General features: G+C 41.3%; 1 pseudogene; it reads right to left on the reverse strand.

Annotated features, from left to right (window-relative positions):
• Positions 1 to 1,612: 1,612 nt before the first annotated feature.
• LOC113300686 lies at positions 1,613 to 1,723 on the reverse strand (annotated as a pseudogene).
• Positions 1,724 to 12,839: the final 11,116 nt, after the last annotated feature.

Consider the following 12,839-nt stretch of genomic DNA (forward strand, 5'->3'; position numbering starts at 1 on the left):
AGGTTCCATCTACACATGGTATCTATTTGTGATCGGTCACACTAGTTACCAGGACCGGTTACACAAATTACGAGGATCGGTCACATAAATTACTAGGATCGGTCACACGAATTACAAGGATCGATCATACCATTACGTGGTGATTACTTAGGATAGGTTACACCAATTACCAGAACCGGTCATACCAAATATAAGTCTAGGAATTGTGATAGGTTATATTGTACCAAGATACATAACCTGAGTTAAGATCGGTTCTACCAACTAACACATATTGGTAATCCAAAGATATGTACTGAATAGCAAGACCAATAATCTTATTTATTTCCCTTTCAATTCACAAAACAAGTTTATGAATGTACTTCCTTTAAACAATTGTAAACCATTGTTTCCTAGGATGAACTTTTCACCATAACCCATTCAAATAATCATAACATTATATACAAGATTATGTCGATGTCATATCTACGAAGTTCAAAAGATAAGCGTTATACTTCGTAGTCTAATTCCTTAATACTATGATCATACTATTATGATCACGTCACGTCACGTACTAGAATATAATATACAATATATACAACTTCGAAGTTATGTATTCAATATGCACGACTTGAAAGATATATTAGGAATGAAACAAGTTCAAGTCAGTATTACTAACCTCAAGTGGAAGGATGATGTCGTCGTTGTAGTTAATTACTTCTTCACATTCTTTAGGTATTCGGAGTAATACTTGTATGTATCAACATTCCTAGACTTTCCTAGTCTAACCTAAACGAAGTTGACTCTAGTATTTAATCAAGTGACTCTAGATGAGTTTTTATACTAAAATATGACAACCAAACTTGACATACCAATGCTTGGTGAGTTCAACCGAGCTATGCTCTAACATTTACGTCCAACTGCCATAGAGATCGCATGTCCCGGTGTAAAGGTACGAATCCCACCACCAACGAAAGGTGAAACCCCGGTGACATCAAATCAAATATCCTGGCCATTTTCCGAATTGATATGAGAATATCATCAGGCTTGAGAGCATTTTCATTCTCAGACAAAAATCCCAATGCCACCTCTTTCCTAGACGCCACACCGGATCTGTAACAAATATCCATAATAAAGTCTCGCACCAAATTATGTCTGAACTTGAGGCCAACCTCACTCGCACAATGAAGAGCATGGTCTCCAAACACATCCATATCACGGACACAACATGAATATGCAGTATCTTCAGGGAATAAAGGAATGCATAACCGATACTGAGCGATAGCTCGAAACTGTCGAGGCCCAAATGTCTGATTAAGGCCCGGAATAGGAATTGCTTTCAAAACGTCCATTGCCTGATCAAGCTTATTGCTCTGCCACAAAACTGCATCTATGGATGTCAATGTGAACTTAGACGATAGCTTACTATTATGTTTTTTATAAACTGTGGTTTTTTTTTATATATAATTACTATTAAAGGATGCCACTACGGGATTTTATTGAAAAACACACAGTAATAATAATTATTATTATAATTAAAAAGGATTCCACAGAGGGCTATTATAGAAAAGCAAACAAAGTCAATTTTTACAAGGAAGGAGTTGGTATCCTAGCAACAATATGGGCACCAACACCTAAAAATTTGGACCATTTCTCGATTTTTGCGTGTCATCCTTGCGCAGGGGCCATGCTAATCTTCTCTGTGTCGTTCTAATATTATTTGAAAAAGCGGGGGCACAACAACCTCACCCAATATTTCGATTAGCAATATGTATGGACAAACTCCAATATACTTTCAAGAGAATCAACTAGACTCAATCTTAATAAAGTATATCAAAGAGTTATATCTCTATTTCTTGATTCAAATCTTTCTCAAGCAAATAGAAATCTGCGAGTCTAATTGAATACAAGAGAAATCACTTGAACGGTACCAAAGATCAACGTTCAATGATCAATCAATTTCAATCAACAACCAAAAGTCGGATTTCCAATTGATTGATTCAAACGCACAACCTGTGATATTTCATTTATATAACAAAATATAATGCGGAATAGAAATAACACAAACACCGGAATTTTGTTAACAAGGAAACCGCAAATGCAGAAAAACCCCGGGACCTAGTCCAGATTGAACACCACACTGTATTAAGCCGCTACAGACACTAGCCTACAACAAACTAACTTCGGTCTGGATTGTAGTTGAACCCCAATCAATCTCACACTGATTCAAGGTACAGTTGCGCTCCTTGCGTCTCTTATCCCAGCAGGATACTATGCACTTGATTCCCTTAGCTGATCTCACCCACGACCCAAAGTCAAAGACTTTAATAAACAAATCTGTATCACACAGAAAAGTCTACAGGAATTGATAAATCTGTCTCCCACAGAAATACCTACAATTTTTTTTCAGTCTTTTGATAAATCAAGGTGAACATTAACCAATTGATAACCCGGACTTATATTCCCAAAGAACAACCTAATATTATCAATCACCTCACAATAATCTTAATCGACGCGGCGAATGAAGATATTGTGGAATCACAAACGATGAGACGAAGATGTTTGTGACTACTTTTCTATCTTGCCTATCGGAGATATAAATCTCAAGCCAATCGTTACGATTGTACTCAAAACGATAGAGTCAGCAAGATCAGATCACACAACTACGAGAAAGTAATATCGGTCTGGCTTCACAATCCCAATGAAGTCTTTAAGTCGTTAACCTGGTTTTCAAGAACAAACCTAAGGTTAAAGGAGAATCGACTCTAGCTAATACAACTAGTATCACACAAGAGGTGTGGGGATTAGGTTTCCCAGTTGCTAGAGTTCTCCCTTATATAGTCTTTCAAATCAGGGTTTGCAATCAATGTTAGCTTGGTAACCAAGCATTCAATACTCACCGTTAGATGAAAACCTGATTAGATTCAAGCTAATATCTTTCAACTGTTGGATCGAAAACTTAGGTTGTTACACACAAATGAAATGCACAGTTTTAGGTTTGTGTAACCGTAACCAAACATGTACATTTTTTGTTTCAACAATAGTTAACCAAATGGTTATCCATATGAGCACTTTCATATCAACCATATTCTTCTTCACCATAACTAGTTCAAATGACTCAAATGAACTGGTTAGATAGTTGTTCAATTGCAATGAAATATTATGAACTACACAAGACACAATCGAAGCAAAAACGATTTGATTCACTCGAATCGGTTCATGAACTTTATAGCCACGGTTTGCATTTTTCATTCCTTAGTTAATATAAATAAGTTCACAAACAATCGTCTTTAGATATAACCAACTTAAGTTCGCAGACTTAAGTTCCCGGAAGGAGTTCTCAAACTCCAGCAGATTTTCTTGGGTCGAGAACTTCCGCTAGTTCGCAGACTGAGTTCGCGGACTGAGTTCACGGCTCTTGTTCCGGTTCTCTTGATCAACAAAGTTCGCAAACTTGGGTTCAAGGAAAAAGGACTTATTCATATATGTGTTGCCACACAATGCTTATATCCATCATTGGTTATATAACACATATAACACAAAGTGATTGAAATGTATCATGACTTTCGTCACTAGGTAAAGATGAACTTGTCCAAAGCAAAAGCTTACCAACACATATTTCGAGAAATAGATAGGCGAGATAAACTCGGCTCGAAATAGAAAATGTGTATAATCAAAGTCTATACAGCAAACCGACTTTTTTCTCAAAATAGGAGATAGAGTAGATAGACTTTTGAGTGATAGATAAGTTCAAGTCTCCACATACCTATTAGTATATGAAGTTCCACTAGTTCCTTGAGTATTCCTTCGTCTTGTATGATGATTTCCATGGAGTTCTTGAGCTCAACTACATTTTCTATCCTAGTCCGAGACTTAGCTATAGTAGACTAGAAATCAAGACTTATAGTTTTGATCACTAACATTGACAAACATGCTTGAGATAGCAACACATGCGAGTTCGACCGACCAATACTCTAACAATCTCCCCCTTTGTCAATTTTAGTGACAAAACTATCAAAACATATGGAATACAAAAATAAATGAATTAACTTTTGTAGCTCCTATTCCACATGCCTAATCTTCAACATTACTCGAAATATTCGTCACTTCCAAGTACTCCAATGATCCAAAAGGTTGTAAGTTCAGCATCATCGTTGTTGAAAATCCGTAGCTATAACAATGAGAAAATAAGAGTTCTCAATCATTGTTATACAGTGTCATAGTATCATTATATAGTATCAAATTTCAATTGCATCACAACTTCCACAACAATACTAAGGTGATATGTATCACTCCCCCTTAGTCAATACTCCATCTCACATGGAAACCACTCCCCCTTACATAATGATCCGAAAACCATATGTATTTGTAGTGTGAACTACATATTAATTCTCCCCCTTTTTGTCAATAAAATTGGCAAAGGTACGAAAACGGAATCTTAATGAAATTTCCTAAAGAAACATTTCATGACCAAAAGAAAGCACATATCATCTTATTTAGATGCAATCATATATCCGAAGCTAAATGCATTATCAAGGAGTTTATAAAGATACAAGATAACCCCTATAATATTCCACAGCGGCACTCCCCAGAAAGATTTGGCAATTAAGCACAAGTTCAATTAAGAACTCTCCCCCATAATAAGTCATTCCCGAAAGAACAACAAGAGCGACCTTAATTTCAAAAGAAAAGAAGGATTTCTTTGGACATAACAAATCACATACAAGTATGAATTTGAATCCAAAATACTCAATTAAGTTAACCACAAGAGAACCCATGATTAATTTAATCGGAAGTGCTCAACATAAGTGAACTTATGGAGACTCAAAATACTCAATTAGATTAATCACAAGAGAACCCATAATTAATCTAATCGGAATACACAACCAAATTAACCACAAAAAGTAATCAACTTAATTGGTCATGCTCGACATAAGAGAACTTACGGAGCAAAAACTAAATAACCAAACAATGATGATTAATTTAGTTGATTATACTCGACATTAAGTACCTCACAGAGCAACAACTAAGCTAAGAATAACTCAGACGATTGTGCTCAACATAAGACACCTTATGGAACAACACAGTATATGCACAAAAAATTGTAGACCGGAGGTCGACCAAATACTGTGGAATAAGCAAGGATTCGTTCTATTTTCCATCACCATTTACACAGTTACATACAATAGACATAATCCTTGAAAAAAAAAGATTTTAACCTATCTTCCATCAACAATTGACATAATAGGCTTAACTTTTGTATTTGTCAAAAGTTCATTCCTTCTTTTATCAACACATGCATATCGACATATAAATGACTTAAACTTTGACAAGGTATGGGACAATCACAGTTCACGGACGCAAACACATATATCCCATAACAAATTACAATATATACAACCATAAAGATTAATACTGCAAAAATCATCTTCCAAACAATTTTAGAATTTAAACCAATAAATCGAAAAACATGAAGATGAAAACGTTGGACATAGCTATGTGTAATCACAATAATGGATATTCCAAACTCTATTTATTCTTCTTAAACAAAACAAAAAAAAAATTACTAGACAAATTAAAATTAACAAGCTAAAACAAAACCAGACTCCTATGCCAAAGTCGGAAACGAACTGAAGTCAAAAAGACGGTTCATGATCCTCATGAGTCTTGAGGTCTTTGAGCTTGTGAACAACATCATCCTCTGCAACTTTTGAGAGAATATCCTTATTGGGAAGTTCTTTAACACAGGTTTTCATGATACCAAGGTCAAAATTAACCTTTTTCAACTCAGTTCTTACCACATCAAGATACTTCATTGTATCATTTGCATCCTCAAAGTTTTTGAGGAAATCAAGAACCACTTCAGCCGAAATCTCTTCAATCTCCTCAATATCCGAATAGGAATCAGGGGATTGAGGAAAAGATCCTTCAACTTCAACAAAGGTTCCTTTCTCTTTATCGAATTCGAAATATACTGCATTATCAACGAAGTCTTCAGGTAAATCCCAAGAGCAGGAAGGAGAAGCCATTGATAACAAGAAGCATAGAGTGAGAATATTCAACTCAATAGGGTAGGTATATAAAAAAGTTTTGAGGAACTTAGGGTTTACAGGATTGGATTGTGAGAGAACCCCAAAAACCGTACGTGTACCCGTAAGAAGAGGGTCCATAAAGCTTCTTCCAAAAAGATTGTTTGGAAACAAAACTTTGTTGATCGAAAAAGTCCATGCTTTTATTTTTCAAAAACAATTTGAAGGCATAGAGCCAAGAAGAGAACATTAAACAAGGACATACTTACAACAAATACTTATGTAAAGGTGCTACCTGATGATCCATCTAAGAACGATAAGATATTAGCTAGATAATCAAAGACACTTTACCAATAAGTATACCTAATCATTTCTCACTCATCTAGGATTTCACAAGTGAGATTTCAACCTTGTGATTACTCAGCACAAGTATGAGCCATTGGCTCATTAAATGGACATTGCTTTTGGTTATCCTTTTCCTTACGAACTGTTGGAGGAAAACCATTATGATGTGAAAGGTAATCATAAAATTCATCCTTACAAAAATATGACTCAGAGATTTGATTCTTACTGTTTATGGGTGAAAACTATTTCTGTCGGTTTTGGTAATTTGGGGTGTGTCGATGAGAAATGAATCTAAACCCTAAACAAATGCACTGCACGGGAGTGCTTGTGATTCGAGAAATCAATATGTACAACTCTGGCTAAACCAAGAAATGGTCGTTCCAGACTTGCTTCGGTCACAAAGTGAAGGAGATGGGGTTGATCTTAGGGAGGGAAGCGAATAAGGTGTTGAGATTGTGAAGGTGTTGGATGTGTATGACTTGTATCAGAAAGCTGAACTAGCTTGCAGAATGAAAGCTATCAGTTCTGGTGTTGGAATACGATGGTATTGGCTTCTGTCTCGTTGTCTTTTTTTTTTGATATAGGAAGGAGAACCTATTTGTACAAGTCATTGCGCCTAAACTACGTTTCTCATGGGAAGTGGAGGAAGTGGAGTGATGGAGTAGTGGAGTCGTGGTAATTGTCACACGATCAGGTAAAGCCCACTTCTCCCATCATCACTAACCGTCCATGACTTCCTGACACGTTCTTATGATGGCGCGTTGTGCGCTGCACGCTGTAAACCACCAGACCAATACCCCAGTAAGTATCCCCCAGTTTGTGACATGATTAATGTCTCGAGTGTGTGGATCGTGGGACCCACAAAAGGTAGCATGTGATGCTAGATTAAATAACTAAGTTATTTAGGAAGTCGATATTTATGAAATATCATGTGTATTCTATGCATGTAATGCATCGAATATATTCAGCACGTATGAAGCAACGCTATTTAAGGTTTAACGGTGTAAGTAACGATCAAGCGTCTTAAAATAGCATCACGTCCGACAATCTTCGAGTGATCGTTTGAAGGTTGTATAGGTAAGCCCTGACTTGGCCGATCACTCTGTGTGGAAGAGTGGTGTACGGTGATCGTAGTGATGCCTCACTGGTCGCCTAACTCCTGTCTTAGGCTGTCCATCCAAGCTGGCGAAGTTTTACGGACGAGATGACTTGCGACCCACATCTGCGACCATTGGATTAGGGTTTAGGAGGTGCTCAAACACCAACCTTTATCTTGGTCGAATCCAAGCATGGGACGCGTTTTTGGCAAGACGGATTGGTCATGCGTGTAGACGGCATGCCAGTGTACACGTCCGTACCCCGCTGTCCCATGGATATGCGATCTAAGCCACTCAATTTGTCCGGTAAAGTTGAGTGGTCGAGATCAGTTTGCAATAGAAAACCGCGCAAACATGCCTAGTTTGGGCGCACGAATCGAGACACCTAGCCATGGTTTGTCTTGGTCGGTCGGATATGGAGATAGATGGGTCCACATTGATCATGTTGATACTCTCCGGACCTGCTTAGTCTATTCCTGGATCCTTCATCCAAGCTGGCGAAAACGGACGCTCGTGATCAATTTGCGACATATGCATGTCGCAAACCCTAATTAGGGTTTTCGGCCGGTTGCATGCATGCTAGTTTGGCCGACCGAAATTGCACCCTACACTCCTCATCTGGAGAGGTCGATCATGTGGGACCCATATTGGGCCAGTGGTAAACACGCCGATACCTGTCTGGTGGTTATAGGTCTGATCTAAGCCATCCAATCATGTTGGTGAAGTTGGATGGTCGTGATCAATTTAAGACCTTTAGTGGAATTTACTGCGACCCTTTGAACCTCACACCGACGGAACTTCGGGCAACTGTACGTGATTATGTGGCTAGGTCAGGGGAGGATCGATTATGCAGGCGTGAAGGGGGCCCGCCGGTGTGCAGGAAAACGCTTGTCCAACCGGCCATGGGACGATCTATACCGTCCAACCATGTCGGTAAAGTTGGATGGTCGCGATCTGTTTGAGACCGACATTGGCAGTCTTGTGCATACATGTTTTTCAAGATGCTCCATACCATCCCAACCATCCTACTCTAGGCTGGTGTTCGGTGGTTGTTTGGGAGGCGTGGTATGTATTCGACCGACCAGGGCATAAACGGGCCCGCTGGTGGCCATTAAGATGGTAGTCTGCTCCTGCTGAGGATCGTCTAGGCTGGTTAAATCATGCGGCCAACTTGCGTGGTCGTGATTGTTTCTGAGACTGTCAGTCCAAATTCAAATATGCTCAATCGTGCTAGTATAACACACCGAGAGATGTGGCATGTACGGGTATTTCGTGCATGCCTCACTATTAACACTTGGAGATTCGTGTTACTCTGCTGAGAGCAACACTCAGTCGTCATGCCGCACTAATAATGAGAGTTATGCGGGAACAACACAGGAAATACAAGGCTAGTCATGCATTAATTAATAATGTTGTAAATTCACAGGGTATATGGGATTATTGCTACATGCTCCAACCTGAATGACTTTTGTGTATTTAATTCACAGAATACTGGGATTGTTGCCACATGCTCCATTCTAGGTGAATTAGTAAAGTGAAGAAGTATCATTACTTATCAGTGGCTTTATCTTTTGCAGGATGTCAGCGCATAAATTTGGTTTTACAATTTTATCCGTGAACTAAAATCCACCATCAACATTAAGTCCCCTGCCTAGCACATAATGGTTGCATCATTGTGGGGTAGGCATGAGATGGTGACATATACAGATAAAACTTATGAGATAAAGTTAGATGTTACCAGGAGAGACGGGTCGTCCTGTCCTTGAAGCATGTCACGTTCAAGAGGCGTCCAGGCGAGCGTTCCCCTAGCATGATGTCGGTGTTGCCTGCTTCGATCGACCTTGTTATGCCTGCTTCGGTCGAGAGCCTGCTTCGTGATTGCTCTGCTCGAACGTGGGGCTGATGTGCCTGCTCGACGGACTGTTGCGCCTGCTTCACTCGATCGTGGGACTCATCATGTGCCTGCTTGATCGAACGTGGGCTTGTTATGCCCGCTTCGGTTAAACGTGGGTCCACTGCGTGCCTGCTTTGGTCGAACGTGGGACCCGATGTAAGCATGCTTGCTTCGAACATGGGCAGATGTGCATTCTTCGATCAAACACGGGTCCACCGTGTACATGTTTCAAACGTCATCCCTATCATGTGCCTGCTTTGCCCGTACGGTTGATGTGCTTGCTCGAGCGTCATCCTTGCTACTTCGACTAAACACCGACCTAGCTAGCTTGACCAAACACCGGCCTTGCTGCCTACTCGAACGTGGGACCCACCGCGTGCTTGCTTTGCTAAAAAATGAACCATGTGTGCTCAAATGTGAATGTGGATCCTGCAGAGAACGTTGAAGCATCTTCTAGAGCGAGCAGGTTCGGGAGAGCGTTGAAGCAGCTTCTGGACATAGAAAGTACTGGAGAGCGTTGAAGCAGCTTCTGGAGTGAGCAAGTCTTGGAGAGCGTTGAAGCAGCTTCTGGAGCGAGCAAGTCCTTGAGAGCGTTGAGGAGGCTCTTGAATAGACCATTGAAGCAGCTTCTGCTGGAGGGAGCGTTGAAGTGGCTTCCTCTTCAGTTTGATTTACCTTTGCGAATTCCATGCTTCTTGATTGACCATCTCTCTCGTGTTGAAGAAGTTCTAGACTGACGGTGAAGGAACTTCATGCTGAGCCTCAGTCCCCAAGCGTGGTTTACATGGTTCTATTTATGTTCGTAGGGGTTATTGCCATGGTGAAGCTCGGGCACTGGTATCAACAAACGAACAACGGTTCTTAGATGCGGCTGTGATCTGAAGAGACTGACAGGAAGAGGCGTGACAGCTACGGGCACGAACTTGGCGGTGTCTCGTTATTAGAGCGAGAAGCATGATGGAACCGATAACTTCTTGATGTTTCCTCTGGAATGAAAAAGAGGGGGACAGTCCCCTACCCACGAGTATCCACTGAGCTTTCGACTTGATAGATGTTGTCACGATGGTTTCATGAGGCCGTATTTACTACGTTGCGTTTCATAGACATCCAGGAATATCACTGATATTTGACAATACGTCTGTTCTCTTGAGTGTATACTCGTATTTGAACATCTTTGAATCATAATGATAGCGTGCTTGCATCCATGTTTGAGATGGACAACGCGCTAAGAAGTCCCCAGTCACACTCCTTTGGTAACGCAACTACTTCTTCTACGGGAGACGAAATTATGATAGCGTCTCTTAATGTTTCTGCCGTCATCTTGGACGTTGTTTCATCATTGTGGCAGTCGTGTATGCGGTACTGGAGTTGGAGTTGGCGATCAGGATGTTGTATCTCGGTGGTTTTCCTCTTACTGCTTCAGCGAAACTGGTAGCAGGGCATATGTTGTTGCAGATGAGAGTTCAATAGCTCCATAGGATGATCAAAAGGCGCAGATTCTCCAACATAGCACGATAGATATGCACCATCGTCTGATAGAGTCACTCGCCCGGATCTTGCTCGACATGACGCGTGGGCATCGTTATCTTCTTGAGGCTGCTTCCTTGAGGTATCGGCTCCAGTGGAAGATTGCCGTCATAGAGTGTTGATACGTTGCACCGGCATTCTTTAAACCAAATGGCAGTACAGTATAATAAAATTTCCGAGAGGAGTTCGAAAAGCTATCTTACTTGCGTCATGATCGTACATCCTTATCTGGTTGTAGCCGCTACATCCATCCATGGAGAAGAACATGTCGTGTCCGCTGGTTTCATCTACTAACATGTCGATGTTAGGTAGAGGAGAATCGTTTTTGGGGCAGCATCTGTTCAAGTCCATGCAACACCTTATCTGTCCATTTTCCTCGTGTCCGAACTGCGACTCCAAGCGAATATGTCCTGGTACTCTTTGAGAAGTTCTGCGAGCTTCGTGCGTTCATCCGTACACAATGTTGAGATGATGGAGATAGGCCTAGGAGATTTCTCAACGATTTCAATCTCATCAGTTGTGGAGTTGGTGCCATCTTGCAGCTGTTGTGGAGCATCTAACACTTCTTCTTGTGGTTGTTGTAGCATTCCATTGGGTGGAGATACTGGGTAACAGTCTCCCATGCTAATTGATAATAGCAGCGTTGGTATATCGTTTTCCCTTTCTGGTCAAGACTCGCCACAAAAGTTCGTTCCCTTTTGGTGTGAACATAGGTTTCGGCTTCACCGGATGAAGAAGAATGTTTCGTCAGCAAAGATGCGTCGTGGGGCTTAGCCCTCAATGATGCGAGTCGGTCCTCCTCCTGGATTGACGCCCATGTGGGGGGTGGGAGGCAATGGACTTTGTCTGATTCTTCCTGCGGAGCTTCCCTCGGTTCGAACAGTTCCACTCCGCATATTGGTGCGTATGGAGACAATGATGCAGGAATACGAACGACTTCTTCATTCAGCATAGTCTTCATGCACTGGTGATATGTTGAAGGGACGATCCTATTGTCATGAAGCCATGGTCTCCCTAGTATCATATGGTAGTCCGGCTCCTTCTCTATGACTTCGAATTTCACTTTTGACTGAACGGGTCCTACTGATAAATTCGGATTGACATACTCGTATGTGCTAGGCTGGTTTCCTTCAAAGTCTGTCATTGTGGTAGGCTGTCGTACGATCTTGCGTGGGCGGACCTTGGATGTCCTGAGAGTCTTGAGGGTAATCACATTCGAAGACGCTCCTGTGTCTATGAGGGCTCTCTTGAACTCTGAATCATTGATGCGTGCAGTAACATGTAGGGCCCAGTTGTGGCCTTCTTCCGCCATCATGTCGTCCTCTGTAAATGTAACATTATTCACAGATGTTTCTGGTACGTTTGAGACTTCTGGACGTGAAGGAGTTAGGTGCACGTCCATGGCTATCTGTTTGATTGCAGCAAACGTCTCCGCCCGCTGATTCTTCGAGAGGTGTAAAAGTTCACACAAACTTTCTACTAGATAAGTCGCTTCCTGATCCACTAGCCTCTGGTTCGTAGTGAAACTATTGACTTGAGGAGGATCGTTGTGAGGATCAGTCCCCAGTGTAGGAGTCTCCATGACAGGACCGCTCATATCTGATGTCATCTTGATGAGGAGATGTCGTTTATCGCTTCTTTGATAAGGTCCATGTAGGCCCGCGCCACTGAAGTACCTGCTCCGGGTGCGTTGAGTGCGTTCCTTGTTGGCTCCATGGGCTGTCTTGGCTCTTGTGGAAACCGATTAGTTAATATCTTGAGAAAAGTGAGTACCTATTTATGAGTTGCATCCATGTCCGTCTGTGACTTAGCAAGGACTTCTTGTCTCTCCATAAAATCCACCATAGTAATAGGGGGTTATCCTCCTCTGGCTCCTCCGGATCCTCATCCTGAGGCAGGAGTGGCAGTTTCCCTGGTGACGGACGGAGGCGTTATACTCGATGAGACGCCGGGATTTGCAGCTGCTCTGGC

The sequence above is a fragment of the Papaver somniferum genome, chromosome 7 (assembly GCF_003573695.1).
Source record: "Papaver somniferum cultivar HN1 chromosome 7, ASM357369v1, whole genome shotgun sequence".
NCBI lineage: Eukaryota > Viridiplantae > Streptophyta > Magnoliopsida > Ranunculales > Papaveraceae > Papaver > Papaver somniferum.